Genomic DNA, 22,609 nt, shown 5'->3' with positions numbered 1-22,609 from the left:
AATTCTCCACCCCAGCTGGTGCCAGGAGACAAGTTCTGTTGTGTGCACATTCCTGGGAACTTCTGATCAGAGAGAACTGACATGCAAAATCCCCTTTTCTAGACCAATCCAAGACCTAACCCAACAGTTTCCTAGAACTACCAGGTAAGAGGGAGGTAAGTGACAGCTTCTTTGAGGTGTGTGTGTAGGTGTGTGTGTATGCATGTGTATCTGCCACAGGGCAGTAAAGAGTGCTGAACTTAAAATCTGAAGACCCTGTTTCAAGTTCTGGCAATGCTGCTTACAGGTTGGCTGACATTTGGCAAGTCTCTTAACTTCTCTGACACTTCATTTCCTCAATAGCAAAGTGAGGATGGTGATAATGAGGGAGAGGGACAAATGTGAATATATATGTGATATGCCCAGGACAGTGGCTGGCACATAGAAGATGATTGATTTCATTTTAGGCAACTCTGAATGTGGTGGGCTGTGGGAGGAGGGTACAGCGGGGAGCAAAAGAGACCCAGAAGGTGAACACTTGAAAGAAAACTCCATTATGCAGAAGTTGGTTCACATTATATAAAGTGAATGCCTTTCATTAAAAAAAAATTTTTTTTTTAATATCTCACTGGGGGATTTTGGCTTCAGAATTTTCTGGGAGTAGAGAGCACCTCAACAGTTATTGAGCCCTTACTGTGGATTAGACACAGGGCCAGCAAAGTGGTTTATGTAGATTATCTCACTAATCCTTGTGGAAAGCTGGGTGGTGGGTATTATTCCTGTGCCCTCAAGTTCAGGGACATAAACAGTGGCCAAGGTCACCGAGCTGGTAGGCAGTGGAGCCTAACCTCGCTCTGTAACTCTTGGATCCTCCAGAGCACACTAGGTATGTTGCCTCATAAAACAAATGGCTCTTTCTGTGCGAATTCTTGTGAAATCAAAGCTCTGTTGCAGGAATTCTTAAAGCCGCTGTGTACCTGGGCATAGAGTGGTGAGCCTAGCCACCTCTCAAAGCCACAATGCCAAATTGATTACAAAATGCACCTTAAAGCACTTCAAAAGATTGTTCTTTAAACCTATTTCATAGGGTGTCCTTAAACTATAAACTCCAAAAGAGTAGCAAATCCTGTAGTCTAATTAATCTCTGATTATCTAAAACCATACATGCCATATACTAGATCCTCAATAAATAGCTGGTGAATGCAAAATACATTTTTCTATAATTCTCACATTCTGCAGGCACACTGGCTTTTCTCTCCCCAACTTTCATCTTCTCGTTTTCTGAATTACAACAAAAATGGAAGAATCTAACATTTGGTTGAGTACCTATCATGTGTCAGGTATTGTGTGGAATAGATATAGATATAGATACAGATGTAGTTATAAATATCAATATAGTTATATATAGTGATAGACATGCAGATATTGGTATAGTTATAAATATAAACACAAATATAGATGTAGATGTAGTTATAGATTAGATAGTGACAGGTATTGATATAGCCATAGATATTGGCATAATTATAGATATAGATATAGAAATAGATATAGTTCTATAGATAGATGTACATAGGATAGACATATAGATACAGGTATCTCTGACTTTTAGTCCTCTTGACACACTGTGAGATTAGGTTCTTACTTATTAGTGCAGAAGCTGGACCCTGCAGTGTCCATGTTCGGGAATTTATTCCTGATCCTTCTCTTTAGACTCTAATTCCGAGGGTTAAGCAGCCATTTCTTTTTGTGAGGCCTAATTGTTCAATGGCAGTTTCCCCAGAGAGAGTGCTAAGTGACAGTAGCTCCCATTTCTGGAGCACTTATCTGTGCTGTCTGTGCCGAATGCTTTATACAGGATGTCATTCATTCATCACCACAGGTCTAGGAAATAGGTGCTGCCCGTATGTTCATATTTCAGAGAGAGGTTAAGAAAATTGCCCAAAGTTACGTAGGTGGTGAGTGAAGGGGGTGGAACTGGGACCTGTGCTGTGTGACCCCCAAGGGCAGGATCTCAGCTACCACAGTGCTCAGCGGGGCACTGTGTTTGGCCCTCTCATGTGATGAGGATTCAATTAGAATTGCAAACACATTTGTAAGATGATGTCAAAGTCATTTCTTTTTTACTTGATTAAACCAACGTGATCTCAACAAAATAAATTTTAAAAAAGAGGGGTATGTAATTTTGCTAGGGCTGCGGTAACAAAATACCACACGCTGAGGGGCTTAAACAACAGAAATTTATTTTCTCACAGTTCGGCAGGTGAGAAGTCTGAGATCAATGTGTTGGCAGGGCTGGTTGCTTCTGAGGCCTCGCTCCTTGGCTTGTGGATAGCTGTCTTCATGTTCACACGGCATTCTCCCTCTGGATGTGCCTGTGTTCTAATCTTTTCTTTCAAGGACAACTGTGAAATTGGATTAGGATCCATCTAATGATCTCACTTTAACTTAATTATCTCTTTAAATATCCTATCTCCAAATACAGTCACAATACAAGCTAACGGGAGGTTAGGACTTCAACATATGAATTTTGAGGGTATGTAATTCAGTCCATAATAAAGTATTAATTAATTTCCTCATTATTTTTCTCTGTCTTGTTTTGGTCTCTAGCCACTTATTAAGGGGTTGTTTGCACTGTCTTTGGGTATTTTAAGGAAGATCCTGAGGTCATTTATCTACCTATGTGTAAAAATGGCAACTGAGGCTGGTATTCTTGCTCTAAATTGGCTCCTGCCTGTAAAGGGAGGTATGTATTGGAAAGAAATAGCAGAGAAGGTGGGCTTCTAGAAACCAGCTCTGCTATTAAACTTGCCTTGCAACCTTGGGAAATCCCTGTCTCTCCTGGGATGTTGGCTTGGATCAGGGATTTTAAGCTCAAATGTCCAAAGGAGCTAGACAGGTGCAGTAAGTGGAGAAGCAGACAGGTGTGACAAAATAAGGAGTGGTGGGGGCAGTGTCAAATTGGAGAACATCCCGTTTAAATGAAGCAGAGAATTCTCAGCTCCAACCAGTTGGTGCTAGCTTGAACTAAATGTGCCGTGTTGCTAGACCTCCTAAGTTTACAAGAGAAACCTTCATTCAAGACTTTTAAATGAAATCTCCCAAATTTTAAATGTTGGCAGTTCAAATTTTATTTCCAAAGACTGAGGGTCAAAAGGAATATGTCCAAGGGCCAGGTCTGGGCCAGCTGATATCTTAGGGTCTTCTTGCCCCAAAGTGCTGACAAAACCAAAGATGGTACTGTTGATTGATTGACAGGCATTAAAAGAGAAGAGGGCATACTTCAGTTCATGTGGCCCAAGGATCCATGCTGACAAGCAAACTCTAAGGGATGAACTTTTCATAGATCTATCCTCTTTTCTGCAGACAGTAACCCAATTGCATGTTTAGCATTGCCTCCTCCACTAGAAATATGTAGTGGAGTTCTGGGGACAGCATCCAAACTAATTGGGGTTAGGTTATTATGGGTCTTTACTGCCTAAAAATAAATTGAGTCAAGTTTTGTTGACCCATTCTATGGGTCTATTGTGAAACAGGATTATCTTATTGCTGAAACTGAGGAGGAGGGGGCTTAATTTTTTGTGGTGATAAAGTGCTTGAATCTCAAAGCTGTTTGCAAGGTGGCTTTCTTCAGGCAACATTCTCATGGAAAGATAGTTCTAGCTTAAGCCAATTTTTGCAATCAAACTTCAAAAAGCAACCTAATAAATGAGAGTTATTTTCCCATGTTAGGGGCATTTGTTGGGATCTGGAGTGGCACAGAAGTTTCATCTCATGTGTCAACTCTAATGGTTGGTAATAGCTGCCCGGAAGCTGTCCTGGGGAAGACCCTGAAGCCAGATCCCAGTCCAGTAGAGAAGTGCTGTGATATTAACCTGGCATTCCTGAGCATGGTGGCGTATATTTGTCAACATCCTTATAGTCTCAAGAGACCGAAACCTAATATCAAGCAGGAAAAATGGTTGGCTCATAGAATTCAGGACAGGATATTAACAAGAGAGGAGTAGAGATGTAGACGGGCTCCAGGAACAATGTGAACCAGTGACTTGAACTCCTCTGAGATACTCTCTGCCCCCCATCTCCACGTCACTGCACATCAGTTTTCTTCTCTCATGTAGAGTGGATACCTCCACATGACGGAAATCATAACCACAGTCACTTCCCAAAGTGTGCGTTTTAATGGCTTCCACCAGAGAGAGACTGCCTTATATACTCTTTGGTAACAAGCACATACACAAAAATTTTGGAGAGGGATTATGATTAGCCCACTTTGGATTTAAAAATCACGGCGAATGACTGCTCAACCCTGGACCAATCAACTTTAGACAGGAGGTGGAACCATCTAAAAATATGACAGCTTCCATGAGAACCATACATTTGGGCTCAGTGGGAAGACAGGTCTCCAGAGGAAGGATATCATGGAATTTGTGAGTTTCTAACACAAATGGGATGTCCACATGGCTGCCATCCTGAGCTTAAATCCCAGGGGGTGAAGGAGAAGGAGAAGACCTTCAGAAACAGGTACCAACTTCATCTAGTATCTTGAGTTTCTCCCCGTCACTTTCTGCCCCGTCATTCCTCAGCTGGGAAGAGACATCCCCACCTAAATCAATAAGTTGTGCCTTCCAAATTCCAGTGAGCTGAAACAAAGCTATAACTCTAGCAATTAATCAGGAACGTGCCTCCTTTTTGTGGAGGAAATTCCTGCTCCATGACCAATCTATTAGCCAACTCTTCCCAAGGCAGGTGGTGACTGGAGAATTCTGTGCCTGCTTCCTGAGGACTGCCCCACCATGCAGTGGCTGATGAGGTTCAGGGTCCTCTGGGGCATCCAAAAATCCTGCCATGGCTTCCTCCCTGCCCCTTGGCACCTGCGCTGCCAGCCTTTATCAGGAGCTGAAGCCCCGAGATGGAATGACCACGATACACCCGAGGAATTTAACTTTGCAAGCGATATACTGGACTACTGGACTCAAATGGAGAAGGTGAGGAGGCATCTGTGATGGGGGGGTGAGTACAGGAGTGGCCTCACTGGCCTTATCTTGCTCCTAGTAGGCTGAGGGGCACAGAACCAAGAACAGCTTCTGCCTCAGCTTACCAGTGTCATGGAAAAAACTTATGTTTTGGGGTTCAATTCTCAGCCTAGCCACTGTCTCACGTCTCTGAACCTCAGTGGTTTCATCTGTGAAATGAGGATAATCTCATTTAAGAAATAAGACAGCAGGTACACAGTCAGTGCTCCATAATAGGGAACAAGTACAAAGTTCTAATCACAAGGTGCACAAGTTAATGTTAGCCTGAGTCTCTTAGACTTCAACGAATGGGATTGTGAGTCTAACTGGAATTCATCTCATCAAACTTGGGCTTAACTTCAGGCTACACTCAGAGGGAGGGGACAGACCACCTCATTGTGCACATGAGCATCTGACACATGTAGGTAAGTCATGTCATCCATCTTCCTGTGAGGATGGCAAGTCCAACTGGCGTCCTCCCTATCAACTACCTGTGGGAACATGGCTTTAGGGTATGTCCAGAGAAACCAGTCCCTGTGGCCTCTAGAGGTTACATATCTCTGCAGAAAAAGCCAAGGTCTTGGTTTGCCTTTTCCACAGAGACAGACCAAGCGAACAGCATTGGTGACACTAGGACTTGGAGTAGATGATGGGCGGCGTTCCAGGTACTAAGTTCCAGCTGGTGATGTGCACAGTGTGAAAACTCACCCAATATTCTCTCTGTACAGAAGAGAGAATTCACCTGAGATGAGTCACAGAGTTGATATAATTTTTAAATTTCCTATGAACGTGTATTCATATGTTAGTATTCAACATTTACATGCCTTTCATGGGAGCTTCCTCACCTCCTCCTTTTTCCTTCCTCTGAATTTCCATAATAACCCCAAGGAAAATAGAGCCCTCAGTTATGGAGAGCATTTTTTATGTGCCATGTCAACACTTTACATCTACTACTCTGATTAGATGAGCACTTTTATTATCCTCAGTTTCCATATGAGGAAACTGAGGTTCCAAAGGTTTAAATAACCTATGGAAATCACATACCTAAGAAGTGAAGGAACAGAATTTGGGTCCAGGCTGTCTGATTCTATAATCCATTACAGTTATGCACCACATAAGGACTTTTTGGTCAATGACAGACTGCATATACCACAGTGGTCCCATAAGACTAGTACCATATAGCCAAGGGTATAGTAGGCTATACCATCTAGGCTTGTTTAGGTACACTCTATGATGTTTGCACAATGATGAAATCACCAAACGATGCATTTCTCAGAACTCAGAGCAGTATTCTCATTGTTAAGCAATGCATGAATGTATTTAACCTCATCTCACAATCTGATGATGCCAAAACATCTCTGCCTTCAAACTATAAACTGACTTTCATCACTGTCTAGACCAGAAATCTGGTTAAGACCTTTTGAATCACGAGATGGGCTGGAGAGGGAGCAGGTAGAGAGGAGGAAGTGATGCCATCACTTTTCCCTCGTGTCTCTTCATAAAGTCCTTATCAGTTAGTTCACGCATCAACCCATGGAGATAACCACCAAGTAAATCCCCCCAGAGAACACCAGTCTTTGTTGGGTTTTGTATCATCGTTATCAGTCATGGTCAATTCCTCCATGTATCCAAATTTCTCCCGCCCTCAAGGTCCCCATCCCATTAATTTGCATTCTTACAACACTTCTGATCTGTCTGTTTCCACTTTTCCAATTGCCTTGATGATGGTCAGTGTCTTTCTAGTGATGCATGGTGCCTGACACCTAGCAGTCCCTTGATAAATGTTTGTGGAATAAATTAATTTTGAAACTTTCATCATAAGCACCATAGGTTTTATTGCTGCTGCTATGAAAGACCCTCCAGAGGGCATGCCACCACAGTCCACTCTGGCTTCCTGGACCTCCCCTTACAACTTAAGAAGCATCACCCAGAAGCTGATCCATGGCTAACCAACAACACAGCCCAAAACGTAACAGATTGACAGAATTTATTTTGACTCACTTTTCAACACGTTTTACCTATAAAATGTAAGTTAGAAATCCAACCATTTTATGTGAACTCTTCTGATTATTTTTTTAGTGTTGACAAAGAATTCATTATAAAACAAAAGAAAATGCCTTATAAGCTAGACAATCTAGGTCCATGGGTGGAATACAGTTGCTTGTTCAGGCCACCAACTTGTAACCCCTGACGGTCCTTGGAAATTAAACCCTATGTTACTCTAGGCTCCTAGGATATTATACTCAACTTCAATTGATTCCTGGAGCAACCTCCCAAATCTATTCAGGAGAGGTCACATTCATGTCCAAATTCATTCATTCTGTCTCCTTAATACTGTATTCATTCATTCAGCTTAGACTTGGTGAGCACCTCACATATGCCAAGCATTATTCTAGATAATAGAAATAGAAAAGTAAACAAAAGATACAACTCTTCATTTTTCCTCTTTAAATGATGTGATTCCCCACTTTATGTCTTAAGAGAGCTGAGTACAGCATCTGGGATGTTAACTTCTGTTTGTTTTGGCGAAAAATTGTGACAAGAGCAAATTCTTCCTACCAATCTCTGATGCAATTTAACATTAAACATTGCTCAAGAAATATAGCCAAAAATATATTAACCACAAAGACTAAAAAAAAAACCTAGGGTGCGCCCCATGGCTTAGTGGTTAAGTGCGCGCTCTCTGCTACTGGCGGCCCAGGTTCGGATCCCGGGCGCGCACCGATGCACCGCTTCTCTGGCCATGCTGAGGCCGCGTCCCACATACAACAACTAGAGGCATGTGCAACTACGACATGCAACTATCTACTGGGGCTTTGGGGGAAAAAAGGAAGAGGATTGGCAATAGATGTTAGCTCAGAGCCGGTCTTCCTCAGCAAAAAGAGGAGGATTAGCATGGATATTAGCTCAGTTCTGATCTCCCTCACAAAAAAAAATAATAATAATAATAAAAATAATAAAATAATAAAAAAAAAACCCAGCTGAATATCATTGAAACATAATGTCTGGCTCTTTGTCCTATAATGTTTGCTGAAGGAAATTAATTTATATGCTGCCAAACATTCCAAATTCCTTAATATCCAATAGTCAGGTCTGCCTAGATTTCTTTGAGCCAAAACACACATTTCTTTGTGTTTTGTGGCTCATGAATTTAATTCCATAATTTTACATAAATAATTAGTAACAGTCCTAGGACCTATACAGTTTAAAAGGCACCTCATGTTCCTCTGAAACGATTAGACTTTTGTCCCAGCATCCCATAAAGGACTCCTCCATGGTATTCACAAAAAGTCTAAATCTTTTGTAATTCTTACACACGTAGTGTCATTGGCACTACAATGTAAGCTCCATGAGATCATGGAACTTTTGCTGTTTTGTTCACTGTTGTATCCCCAGAGTATAGCACATGCCTGGCACATTAACTACTTGTTGAAAGAATCTAAATGCATGCAGACCCTGGACAGCAATACAACCAGCACAAGAAACACAACATTGGGGCCTGGCCGTGACTTGGTTGTATTTTAGCAAAGGGCTGTTTACTTTCTCATGGATGTATTGTAAACATGCATAAGGAAATGCAGGAAGCTTTGCCACAGGCAGGCCTCAGGCAGAGAAGGCACAACAGAGGTCAGGAACCAGGATTGGGCTTTGGGGCTTCTTATGTAAAAATCACATCTCAAAATAACTAAACATTCATTCCCATGTGGCAGCAATCGGTGGAGCTAAATAGTTGCTGCCCCCTTGGGAGGCGCATGGCTCTCCAGTTTGCCCTGGAGGAACCTGGCAGGCTTCTCTCTCACAACCTTGCCCCAGTAACCCGGCTTACTTTCCTGGTCCCTGTAGGCTCTGAGTTTGCAACCTCTGGTGTAAAAACAAGATTATCCCAACTTATCTAAATATTAATGGCATAATACATATTATTTCCCAATTAAACATAATGCAAAAAGTTTTGACTTCCAGGCCTTTAGAGTAATCTTCCATGGTAAATTCTTTTAAAGTCTGGGTGTCCATCAATTACTGGTTAATCCATGTGAATTGATTCTCCATGACTGCGCCTCCCAGTTTGACATATCAGACGACATATTGGTCATTTGGTGAGACTGTAAGGAGTTCATCCACTTTTTATCAATGACAGTCTACAAAGGAATAGCATGCCATTTATCATTTTAAATTGCATTTAAACCACTTTCTTTGTAAGTTAAATTACAATCATTCTTATATGTAGCCGTATTTAAAATGAAACTTTGGTCATAATCTGCATCCAGAAAATTTGATCACTGGCCAATTTAGAAAAACAAATCATTCTCTTTATCCAAAGATATAAAGGCCTGATCCCATCTTTAGATTTAATTTAACCCCAAAGAACCTTATCATTCATTATTTATATCCCAGAGTTGTTTTTATTTATTCCTACAACAAATATTTACTGAACATTTACAATGTTCCAGGTGCTCTTCTGAAGGCTTTCCTATAGAATTTAAAAGTTTATTACAATTTCTTTTGCTGTTCTTGTTTTGTTGAGATATAAATGACATATAACTATCACTATTTTCTTGAAAAACACAAAAAGCATCAGTTTTTCAAGTCAAGCTCTTAACACACTAGTATGCATACCAAAAATTTTAGACGTAAAGTCTGAGGTTTTCATTGTAGGAAAGCTTTTAGTAATGGACTTAATTTCTTTAACAGATACAAGGTTATTAAGATTTTGATTCTATCAGCTTTGGCAAGCTGTATTTTTTTTTTCTCTAGCGATTTGTCCATTTCATCCAAATTGTCAGATTTATTAACAAAAAGTTACTTATAATTTTCTCGTATTGCTGTTTTAATGTCTGTAAGAATGGTAATAATGTACGCTTTTTGTTCCTGATATTGTTAATATGTTTACTTCCTCTTTTTTTCTTGATAAGTCTATCTAAGAGTTTACCAATTTTATTATCTTTTCAAAACAAGCTTTGCTTTACTGATATTCTCTATTGTGTATTTGTTTTCCATTTCATTGATGCATGCTCCTATCTTTATTATTTCTTTTCTTCTACTTTCCTTTGATTTGATTTGCTGGCCTTTTTTGAGCGTCAGGAGATGGAAGCTTACATGCTTTCTCTTCAGCCGTCCTTCTTTTCTAGTACATGCATTTAAAAATATAAATTTCCCACTAAACACTCCTGTTAAGTGCATTACACAAATTTTGATATGTCATATTTTATTATCATTCAGTTCAACATATTTTCTATTTGCCTTTTTGAGTCTTCTCTGACCCGTAGATTACATAGAAGTGTATTGATTAGTTTCCAGATAGTTGGGGTGGGCTGGGTGGGTTTCTCATTGTCTTGTTGTTACTGATTTCTAGCTTAATTCCATTCTGGTCAGAAAACATATTCTATTTTAAACTTTTGCAATTTCTTGAGGTTGGTAATTGTTCCAAATGCAATGGAAAATAATGTGAATTATATCACTGTGAGGAAAGTGTTTTATCTATGTCAATTAGGATTTAAATTCTCTCAGTCTATCATATTCTATCATTAATTTACAGAAATCACTAAATTTCAACTTGCATTTCATTTTAATTAATACTGAGGCAAACCCTTTCTATAGACAAAAAACTCTTATGTGTTTTAATATTCAGAAAGAATCTTCTCACTCATGAAATCACCTAAGTGATTGGATAAGCCTTTCCAATTTTCCTTCTTCAAAGTATATTTTAGTTAGAGATTAGCAGGGAGTAGCTATGTAGGTTTTTGTTTATTTAAACCAACTATATTGATGTATAACTTACATAGAATAAAATGCACACATTTTAAGTGTAAAGTTTAATGAGTTTTAGAACATTTTTATGACCTCAAAAGTTTCCTTTTGTCCTTTCCCGGTCAAGCCTCACCCATCCCCACCCTAAGCCCCAGGCAACCGCTGATCTGCCGTCACTAGAAATTACATTTCTCTTTCCTAAGGTTTCATGGAAATGAAATAATATGGGATACACCCTTTTGTGTCTGGTTTCTTTTACTCAGCAACTCAGCATGATGTTTTTGAGATTCATCCATGTTGCTTTGTGTATTAGTTGGTCGTTTCTTTTTATTGCTGAGTTGCTTATTCAGCATTTTATCTTCTAAAATGATTTCTCAATTTTCCTCAATTTCAAACCTCACTGCATAAAACTTTAAATTTCAAATCCAGTGTAAGGGTTGTATTTTTTCTTCCACCCTTCTCTCAATATCATGTTATCAGATTAATCCTTAGCACAAAAATCCATAACTACTTAAGCAATATCTTCTTCGAGCTGTGAAAGTTAAGGGCTAAAATACTGTCTGAATTCTGAGCAGCAACAATTGTTTTCTACCTTGATACACCAGATCTTCCATCATTTTTTAAACTCCTACAGGAACATTCCATGCTCTGCTCCCCTTATATGGGCAGTGCACACCAGTCATTTACACTTGCTAAGATTCTTTTATGTGTTGGGCAAGAATTTTTTTCATAGCACTGATTTTTTCACAGATATGAATACATGAAACACACTCTTTTGTTCCAATCATCTGAGTCAAAGGTAGTAGGATCATGTTTGCACATATGTGGAAAAAAATTCCTGGAAGAATATACACCAAAAATTATCAGTGTTAACATTCAGGGAGTGAATATGTGATTTAGAAATTTGAAGACATTTTTCTGTTTATAAGAAACTTTTCTGTTCATAAGCTTCTGCATTGCCTGATTTTTTACTCTGAACATGTTTTGTTTTGGGAATAAAAAAATGAAATCTTTACAAAAAGCATGCTCATTATAGAAAATGTGGGGAAAATAAGAAAGTTGATTTAAACAAGAAAACAAAAATTGGCCATAAATATTTAAAACCATTTACGTATGTTTCTATATGTGTGTCTTGTTCACCATTGTATCTTTTTGGTCTAAGAACATAATGGCATCTAAAAACATTTAGCCTTAGAAATAATGAGAATTAGGTAATATTGAATGAATTAATTAATATTACTAACATAAATTTGGATTATAATGTAAGTATGGTTTTGCTTTTTAAAATTGATATTATATTGTGAGCTTTTTTATTGCAAGAAAATCTCTGAGAGTATTTTTATTGCTTTTATCATATTCTATCATTTTGTAGACAGCACACAGTTTGATCCTGTTGTTTTTATCTATTCTGCCAATATTTGTCTTCTGATTGGGAAATTTAGTCCACATACATTTAAAGTAGTTACTGATAAGGAAGGATTTACTATTGCCATATTGTTAATTGTTTTCTTGATGTCATAGCTTTTTTTTGTCCCTTATTCCCTCTTTGACTGCCTTCCTGTGTGCTTGGTTGATTTTTTTGTAGTGATATGTTTTAATGCTCTTCTCATTTCCTTTTATCATATTTTCATATTTGAGTTACTCTATATTGTCCTTTCATTTCAACCTGAGGACTCCTATTAGCATTTCTTATAAGGAAAGTCTAGTGGAAATGAACTCCCTCAACTTATTTGTCTGGGAATATCCTAATTTCTCCCTCATTTTTGAAGGATAATTTTGCTGGATGTAGAATTCTTCGTTAACAGTTTTCTCCCCCCTCAGCACTTTAAATATATCATCCCACCACCTTATGGCCTGCAATCCACTAACAACCTTATTAAGCATGTCTTATACATGATGAGTCACTTTTCTATTTCTGCTTTCAAGAGTCTCTCTTCGTCTTTAGCTTTTGTTGTTGGATTTTAATGTGTCTCTGTGTGGCTCTCTTTGGGTTTTCCTGTTTAGAGTTCATTGAGCCACTTGTATGTGTATATCCATGTCTCTACTGACATGTGGGAAGTTTTCAGCCATTATTTCTTCAAATAATCTCTATGTCCCTTTTTTTCTCTCTCTTCTTCTAGGACTCCCAGAATGTGTATATTTTTCTACTTGGCATTATTCTGTAAGTCCCTTAGGCTCTATTCACTTTTATTCATTTTTTTTTTCTTTTTGCCCCTCAGACTCAATACTTTCAAATGACTTGTTTTCAAGTTTACTGATTCTTTCTTCTGCCTATTTGAGTCAGATATGGAACCCCTCTAGTAAGGTTTTAAATTTAGTTATTGTATTTTTCAGCTCCAGAATTTCTATTTGGTTCTTTTTTGTAAATTCCATCTCTTTGTTCATCATCTCATTTTGTTCATATATCAGTTTCCTGATCTGCTTTAGTTCTTTTTTCGTGTTTCCCTTTAGGTCTTTCAGCATATTTAAGACAGTCATTTAAAAGTCTTTTTTAGTAACTGGAGCCTGGGTCCCTTTAGGGTCAATTTCTAGAGATTTATTCTGCTCCTTCGAATGGGCTATATTTTCCTATTTCTATATAGGCCTTGTGATCTTTTGTTGAAAATTGGACATTTGAAAACAGCAGCCACCTCTCTCAGTCTGTGCAGATTGGCTCCATGCAGGGGAAGACCTTCAGTAATTTTCTCAGTGTCAAAACTTAAGGCCTTCTCAGGTCTTTTCTGGCATGTTTCTTTCCTGGGCCTGTGCATGTTCTTTTTTCCAATTTTCCCATGCACATGGCTGATCTTATATACCTTAATTTCCATAAAAGTCTCATCCTTGCTTCTTCTTGGAGTCTTAGATGTTCTATTGTATTCCTCTGTCTGTAGTTTCTTGCCTCTAAGTGGCTACAGGTCTACAGTCTTCACACACCCTGGCATCTGCCACTGCTTTCAGAGACTTTCAACCTGATATTCAAACTATGCCACCCTTCCCATCTGAGCACCAAGTCAGACGAGACAGAAACCAGTCCCTCAGGCAGCCCCCAGACAAGCCGGAATGTCGTAAACAAGTTCCACTCTTTTCCTTCTGTCCCAAGGATGGGCTGGGAATTGGGTGGCTTCCTCCTGACCGTGCTACACCACATCAGAGAGGGGGTGGTGCAAGAGTGAGCAAAAACATCACAAAATGTCCTACCATTTTGAGTATGCTTTTTATTGTTTGGGCATTTGTTGGTTGCTGTAGATCCTTGACTATTTCAAGAGCTCCCACAAAACCATTTTGGTCTCTTGTTTACTTGATGTTTCTCTGAAGGAACAAGGGCCTGGAGCTTCCTAGTCTGCCTTCTTGCTGATTTCACCTCTAGAAGTAATTTATTTAAAAATAAATTCCCCCCAAATATTCAGGAACTAAATTAGGCTCTTTTATTTTATTGTGTAGCAATAATAACAGTAGTAATATTCATTGAGCACCTACTTGGGCCAGGCACTGTTATATACACTTTATTAATTTAAATAACTCATTTAAACTTCACTACCTTCTAGGCGGTGTTATTGTTGGGATTTCATAGATGAGAAAACTGAGGCATAGAGGGGAATCCACTGTCTATATGGAACTAACACAGACACATGGGGGAATGGTGCTTTAAGTCTTCAATAGGAGACATGAAGGCTATTCATGGTTTTATGTGACTTGAGAGGAGGTGGCTATGGTAGACCAGAAGAACTTGGCTGCATCACACCCACTCCTAACTTCTCTTGGCTCTTTAAGTGCTTTAACATGGTGTCTCATTGCCTGAGCTCTGCTCACACTGGAATATGACTATGGCAGTGGATTGGCCAAATAAGTGCCCTTTCCTTTGAAGGAAGTAACACATGGTGCATGATCTTGACCAGGAGGGCAAGAGAGGTCCAAACCCAGCCCTGTGGTGGGTGAATAACCAAGGGGATGAACTGAAGTGGAGTTTCAGAGAGATGACAACTTAACACGCCATGCAGCCAACGTCTTCACGCAGACCTGTGGCCTGCAGCAGGGAGACCGTCTAGCCTTGATTCTGCCTCGAGTGCCTGAGTGGTGGCTGGTGACTGTGGGCTGCATCCGAACAGGTCAGTGGCTTGGAGAGACCCCTATAGACCTTAGGGCTGGACTAGAGTCAATTGGTCCTGCAATATTAGGTGCTTTCTCTTTCTCTACCTTCTTTCTTCTCTAGTCTTTCTGTTTCTCACACTCCCTCATATATTCTTTTATTCTTTGTCACTCATTCTCTCCCTCACACTCATCCACTCTTGAACACAGTATCGTAATTCTCTCCCATTCACACACACACACACTTGCACAGTCTCAGACACTATTACTTTTTTTAAAGATTCATCAATTGTTAACATTTTACCATATTTAAGGCCCCCTGCCCCACTGAGTCATTTGAGAATCAGTTGCAGACATTGTGACACCCATAAATACAAGATAAATACCCATCAATACTGGAGTATTCATCTGCTAAGATCCAAGACATTCCCCTCACAGAACCACAATAGAGTTACCATACAAGAAGTCTAACATTGATACAATATAGTTACCTGACATACATCCATAGTCAAAATTCCTCAGTTGTCCCAATAATGTCCTTTCTAGCCTTTTTTTTTCTTTAAATCCAAAATCTAATCAAGGATCATGCACTGCATTTAGTTATCATGTCTCCTCAGTCTCTAATCTAGAACGATTTCCTAGCCTTTTCTGAATGACAATGACATTTTTGTTTTTGTTTTACAGAAGCTAGTTGTTTTACAGAGTGTCTCTCAGAATTTGTGCTTCTGACTCTTGATTTATGATTATATTCAGGTTAAACATTTTTAGCAGGAGTAGTAGACCAGCAATGTAGTGTCTTTCTCAGTGCATCACATCAGGGGGTATATAAGTTGATTTCTCCCATCACCAGTGATATTGTTTTATCGCTCTAGTGAGGTGGTATCCACCTTTGTAAAGGCACCTTTCCCCCTTGTAATTAATAAGTAATCTGTGGTGTAATATTTATGAGACTGTGTGAATATCTTTTTCCCCAACAGTCCTTCACCCTATGGTTTGAGTATCCATTGATGACTCTTGACTGAATTGACTATTATTATGGTGGTTTTATATGAAGATTTTCTATTTATATCATTCCCTCTACATTTATTAGTTAGCATTTTTCTGTAGAGATTTCCCTTCCCCTTTTAAATACCTATCTATTTAGCTATATAATTTAGAATCAGTCTGGGACTCATGGATTTTTAAAATCACTTCAGTTCTTCTATGCATGCTTATATAACAATCCATCATACTCCTGCTTATACTTCTCTCTCTTTCTCTCTGTCTCACTCATATTATCTCACAAATAATATCTCACAAATAAATAGTTGGTTCATCTATCAAGGTCATGTGGAATCAAGAACTAACAGCAACAACAGAGGGAGCATAGAGAAACTGTGTCATCTGTAGATCTAAGAGGAGGCCTATGGGAAATCCAAGACATGAGCAGAGCCCCCTGGGATGAGCAGAATTACAGAGGAGTAGAAGCAAAGGCAGGGAATTCCGTGAATGGACATGGCACATGTGAAGGCTTAGAGTCAGGAGTAGCCTAGATGAGGAATGACCATTTTGAAATAGAGATTAGAGTTGTAGGAGAGAAAGGTGGAGAGTGGGCAGCACCTTCAATGTCAGGATGGAGAGTGTGGTGCTTTCCTGGAGAGAGGGCACAGGTGTCAGTGCAGAGAAGAAGTGTGTTGGGGAAAAGTCAGTGCTCTGTGGAACTTAAGCAGGTAATAGTATGAAAGATGGGTGGTGGGAAGATTCAGGGCAGGGCATCTGGTGGAGAGATTAGAATCCAATAGGAGCACACAAAGGCTTGACCTAATTGTTGGTGATGGAAGATGGAGAGGAAGGGAGGAAAGTTCAAAGGACAATGAGGTTAAATTTGGATATGAGGAATGAAGGAAAGAGAAGAGATTCAAGATGACAACAGGGAACTGACAAAGAGGGAAGTGAGAGGAGAAAGACGGGCATGGGGATGTGCTAGTCCTGATGTCAGGGACACTGTCCTACTTGCACCTGTATTCCCAGATCCCATGTGAAATTGTGTAAAGTAGGGTCCATCTGTCTACCAGCTGGATCCATCTAGTGTAGGAAAGGTGAGGGCAGCATTTTCACACTTTAATGTGCATGGGAATCACTTGGGCATCTTGTTAAAATGCAGATTCTGATTCAGTAGGTTTGAGGTGGGGTGTGAGATTCTGTGTATCAGTTGGTGCTGATGCTGGTGGTCTGCAGACTGTACTTTGCAAGCAAGTGGTTAGGGGATTTCTATGCAGATGACGCAGGCCTGAAGCCCATGGTTGTGAAAGAGAAACTGAGACAAAACTGTTCCTTTCTCATCCCCAGGGATTGTCTTCATGCCAGGGACCACCCTACTGAAGACCAAGGACATTCTCTACCGACTACAAGTGTCTAAAGCCAAGGCCATCGTAACCACTGATACCCTTGCCCCAGAGGTGGACTCTGTGGCTTCTGAGTGTCCCACCCTGAAAATCAAGTTCCTGGTGTCTGACCACAGCCGTAAAGGGTGGCTGGACTTCCGATCACTGATTGAGTGAGTTTCTGGTCTGATGAATGTGCTTTCTGAGGAGTGGCGGGAGAAGGCCCTCCACTCCCAAGTGCTGGTAGACAAGCAGCCAGTGGTGGGAAGCTCACCAGGTCTAAGGCCAGAAAACTTCTCTTCCCGGCTATGCCACTGCCTTGCTGTGTGACCCTGGGCTGGTTCCTTCTCCTCTCTTGGCTGTGGTTGCTGTATCTGTAATATAAGAAAATGGAACTTCTGTGCTTCTCTCACTAAAGTATAATCACCCTGGGACTGTGCAAAGGAGATATGTAAAGTCAGATGGTTATTGTGTTACATCTTCCTTGTAGGTGGGAAATCTAAAATATTATTTTTATATAAGAGGTAAATATATGAAGGAGTTGGATGAAAGATTAAAATGAATTTTTAAGGTGAAACTGTAAACTGCAAGGAAAATTGAGGCAGTGGCTGGCAGGAAGCTTTGGGAGCAAACACTTTCCATCTCCCTGGGGCTGGGTGCCCTTAGGGACATTGCAGGAAAAGTTAGGGAAGTGTTGGAGGTTAGGAAGACCACTTCCGCCACCAAAACTCTGAATCTGTGAGCCTTCAGGCACTTCTCATATCACACACACAAACCACACTGGGTCTGCTTTCTTGAGGCAACCCTTCAGTTTTTAAAGCTCTTTACTTCAACCCCAAAAGGCAAACACTATGGTGAATTCACATCTTATTCCAGAGTCTGAACTCAGAGAATTAAATGAAATAGTTAAATAAAGAATACTTTTTAAAAATCCCTTAAATTGCCCAGAGTCAGTATGGTACCATTTCTCAGCAAGAACAGTGGAGCTGTTGTTTCCTCCAGTACTGGGATGATTTGCAGTTCTTTGACTGAACACCATAGAAAGCTGGCGTTTGCCATCATAGACGCCCCAAGAGACTCCCGGTCTAAGAGAAGCACCCAGGACTCCAGGCTGACTGAGGGAAGTGCAGGTTCTATCTAACATCTCAAGCTCACGCCAGGGCAGATGCATGGATGTGTTTCTTTCACTCTCACTCTCCCTGACTTTCTCTTCCCCACCCCTCATCACCAGTTATGGAGTTAAATTCCTATAAAGCTAGCTTGTATGAAAAACAAGCTTAGCGGTGTGATAAAGAGCACAGTCCATCGATCAGACTGTCTGGGTTTGAACCCTGGCTGTGCCACTTGCTGGCTATATGTCTTCAGGTAAGTTACCTACCCTCTCTGAGCCTCCATTTCCTCATCAGCAAAATGGGCTTGATAAGAGGAGTACTCCCCTCTCAGGGTTGCTCTGAAGACTGAATGGGCTCTTATTTGTAAATCATTTAGAGCATTGTCTGAAAAATAGTCAGTGGCATTTCAGTATTTGTTCAGTTAAAAAATAATCCACTCTATTGTCCCCATTTTTTAAATGAGGAAATGTCAGTCCTCTTTTCCACGGCACTCATAAACTCCGTTTGATGCCTTATACTGGGAGAACCAGTCTTTCTTCTAGTGTTACAAACCCATGGTTTTCAACCTCAAGCCTCATATTGTTACTTTTGCTTCCCTAGAGGATGCAGGAAACATGACTTCTCTCTGTTTTTTTGAATCCCTTTGCAGATCAGCATCCCCAGATCACACCTGTATTAAGTCAAAGACAGTGGACCCAATGGTCATCTTCTTCACCAGTGGGACCACGGGCTTGCCCAAGATGGCAAAACACAGTCATGGACTTGCCTTACGATCCTGCTTCCCTGCATGGTAAGAAAGAGGGCACAGACTTAGAGGCTGGGCCACAGATCTGGGGTGGTGTGGGTGTCTGTGTGTGTGTATGTGTGTTGGGAAAGGAGCTCTGAGTAGAATTGACTCCATCCTGTTTCTCCCTTCTGCTCTCTTTGGTTCAGACCCCTGAGGGCCTACAGGGTGAAGGCTGGGAATCCTCAGTGTTTGCTGACAGAGGCCTCTGGATGACACATGAGGCACATTTGGGTCCTGCCTGAGCACCTTCACAGGAGGTGTGGAGGAAATGAGGGTGGAGGCAGCAGGCACTCTGCAAACCACACAAATGACAAGCCATTGTGTCCCTGTCAGTGGTTCCAGGGTTTGGTGGGAAAAGACAGAATGTTCTAGCAATGTGACCTGAGGTGATGGGTCCTCTCTTTTCTCCCGTTATGGACAAATCAGACTTGGAGTTTTTCAATCATGAGCTCTTAGGGAAAATCCCACCTAGAACCAAGCCACACCAAGCCCCTGCCCCTAACCTAGAACAAACAATCATAGAGGCTGAAGCTGTAGCCTTGGGTTAATCATTTAATCAATTTTAAACCAAACATCTTCTCTGCCCTGCCCCTCCCCCAACTAGTAATAATTAGACTAAACCAAGTTCTATATATTTGCTAACTTATTAACCGGACTGGGGCAGAGAAGGCTTCTTGTGGACTTTAGGTATCTGCACTAATGATAACAACTGAGTAGCAAAACCCTGGAGGAATGGGGGTGGAAAGAAGGGGAGGATTCTGTGCAGCCTGAGAAATAAAGGCAAAGGCACAAAGATACAAAAAGTAGCATTCATGGAACCACAGAGACTTGGGAATAGCTGGTGCTCAGGGTGTCGGGTGAGGGACAGGTGGAAGGATTTGGGAAAGTGAGCGGGGCCCAGATCATGCAGGGTCTTGTGGGCCTTGGTGTAGAGTTTGGAGTTTATTAGGAAAACAAGGGGGAAGGTATTGAAAGACTTTTAGTAAGTGAGAAACCTGATCAGATCTGTATTTTGAGAAGATTCACTGTGCCTGCAAGATGGAGAATGGACTGGAAAAAGTTAAAATGGAGTTAGAAAGACCAGTAAGAGGGTCTTCGAATAATCCAGGATGGCAGTGGCTTGGACAAGGTGCCAGAGACATGAAAGAAGTTAATACATTTGAGACTTAGGAGATAGAATAGACAGGATCTTCTCACTAGATGTGGGAGATAAGAGGTAGGAAGTCAAGGTTGACGCCCAGATTTTGAGCTTAGACAGTTTCATGGACAGTAATGACATTCACTGAGATACAGAAAACACTGGAGGAGAGAGAATTAGTCCAAGGGGGGCAGGAGAGATTAGGATCAGCTCAGGGGGAGGTGCCTGAGAGACACCACAGAGGAGATGGTCAGTGGGTAGCTGGGTCTAAAGCTCAGAAGAGAGGTCTTCCTAGCTAGTAATTTCCGGTGAGTGAGCCACAATCCTAAGAGAGATGAGATGAGGGAGTGTGGATGGCTTATTAAAGTTCCTCCCTACGAATAGAAAAGCTCCTCAAAGCCATAGTCGGCTAAGTTGTGTTATCTCATGGAGTTATGCACACAGAGGTCCCTCAGAAACAGTGAGAGTAGGGTAGAGAAATGAGAAACCTTCTCTAGTCCACCTTCCAATTATTGTCTTTTGGTTGATTGTTTCCAGTCCTTTGCCAAGATGGAGTATTGATTAAGTCTCTGTCTCTGTCTCTCTCCATTGCAAATGACAGAAAGCCCAGTCTAAATCACTAAGCCAAAGAGTGAATAAGGGACTTTATCGGATCATGAAGCAGGGCCCTCCAGGGTTTGGCTTCAGACATAGCAGGATAGCCTCTGGATTAGGTTTTTGTCTCTCCATCCATCAGCTCTGTTTCGGCTATGTTTTGATATTGTTCTCAGAAAGGCTCATCCCTTGTTATCCCACAATGGATAGTGCTGCCAGCATCACCCAGGACTATATTAATAACAGATTCCAACCTGGGAGAACAACAGACTTTGTCCCAGAATTCCCAGCAGAAGCCTTAAGAATCATTATGATTGAAGCAGCTTAAGTCGCATGTGACCAGGAAATATGATTTGGCATACTTTGGGGACGTGGGATGGGGGTGGGTCTGGAGCCCCACACAAACCACAGGAACTGAGAGTGAGACAGATGGGTTGCCCCTGAAAACCATAGTCCCCATCCCTTGATCACATCCCCCCATGATCATATAGCTGAGGCCACTGTATTTTGGAGTTAGCAGGAAAATGCAGCAGCTGAAGATGTCTGATGTCTTCTGGTGCCTGTCAGACCCAGGCTGGATTATGGCTGCCGTGGGGTCCCTGTTTGATCCATGGACAGCAGGGTCTACAATCTTTGTCCATCATCTGCCCCAGTCTGACCCCAACGTCATTGTCCAGGTAAGAAGACTAACCTTCCAGAATCAACAAACACCCAGGAGAAACTCATGTTTCAAGCTCAAAAGCTAGACCTTGCTGAGAAATATTTTATTTAGCAAAGAAGCCAATGGGCATAATATAACCCTGGTTCTGGGTTTCTCAAAGTGTGAAGAACTGAATCAATCATTGTATCAGAATCACATCAGGATGTAACCATGAAGAAAACACACATTTCCAAGCCCTTCCCCAGACCTGTGGATCAAATTTTGTGGACTTGGGACCCAGAATATGCATTTTGAGAAATTGAAGCAACCAGAACAAGCTCAGGTCTCCTAGATCCTGCCAGGGCCAGGCAGCTGGTGTGTGTATGTGTGTGTGTGGCTACTCAATTTAATGAAGTGTTTAAAAACAGAGCCCTTGGAATATGACAATCTAGTTTCTTATCCCACGTTTGACATTGATTAGTGGTTTACTTGCCACTCTGAGCCTCAGTTTCCTTATCTGTAAAATGGGAGTTTTGGTTAATAGTTATTGCCTCATAAAATTGTTGGGAATATTGATGAGATGATACAGGCAAAGTGTATAAAGTGCTTAGTCCTGAGGCTGGCACATAGAAAACACTCAATAAGTGGTAGCAGTCGCTGTTATTGTGCAGACGCTATGATGATATTTGAGGTCACCTGCATGAACTCCTTCAATGTATTTCCCTTCACCTGAAAATTCTCTTTGCCTCTCCACCCGCACCCTTGCTCAGAGGCAGACTTGCCCCTCGCCTCTCCAAGTCCACCCCCCTCCCCACAACGACTGGAGACTTCTTTTCCCTTCCCTTCTGTTAGGAGGCCCTCTCTATTAACCTTTAATCTATTAACTCTTTTCTCCTGTATTTTCAATCTCACTTTTCATTAACTCTACTCCCTCAGTCCATAAACATGTTCAAAGTTTGCCATGCTAAAAATAACTTCCCTTCACCCAGGTACACATTGGACCAACTCATCTTTCCTCTCTTAATATCAAACTTCTCCATAGAACCTTCTCCACTTGCTGCAGCCGCTTCCTCTTCACCCAGCTTACTCCGAAACATTGCAGTCCTCCGAGGGTCTGCCCTCACCATTCCTCTCCCTCCTAAGCAATCTCCTCCACGTCCATTTCTCCAGCAAGCAC

General features: G+C 41.0%; 1 pseudogene; it reads left to right on the top strand.

Annotated features, from left to right (window-relative positions):
• The first annotated feature begins 4,769 nt into the window (after positions 1-4,769).
• Positions 4,770-22,609, top strand: part of LOC147913567 (acyl-coenzyme A synthetase ACSM1, mitochondrial-like) — a 48,949-nt pseudogene continuing 31,109 nt past the window's right edge.

This window comes from Ceratotherium simum, chromosome 26 (assembly GCF_057802395.1).
Source record: "Ceratotherium simum simum isolate JZ-2026a chromosome 26, ASM5780239v1, whole genome shotgun sequence".
Taxonomy (NCBI): domain Eukaryota; kingdom Metazoa; phylum Chordata; class Mammalia; order Perissodactyla; family Rhinocerotidae; genus Ceratotherium; species Ceratotherium simum.
Note: the sequence above shows the minus strand (reverse complement) of the source record. Positions and strands in the feature narration are given on the sequence as shown.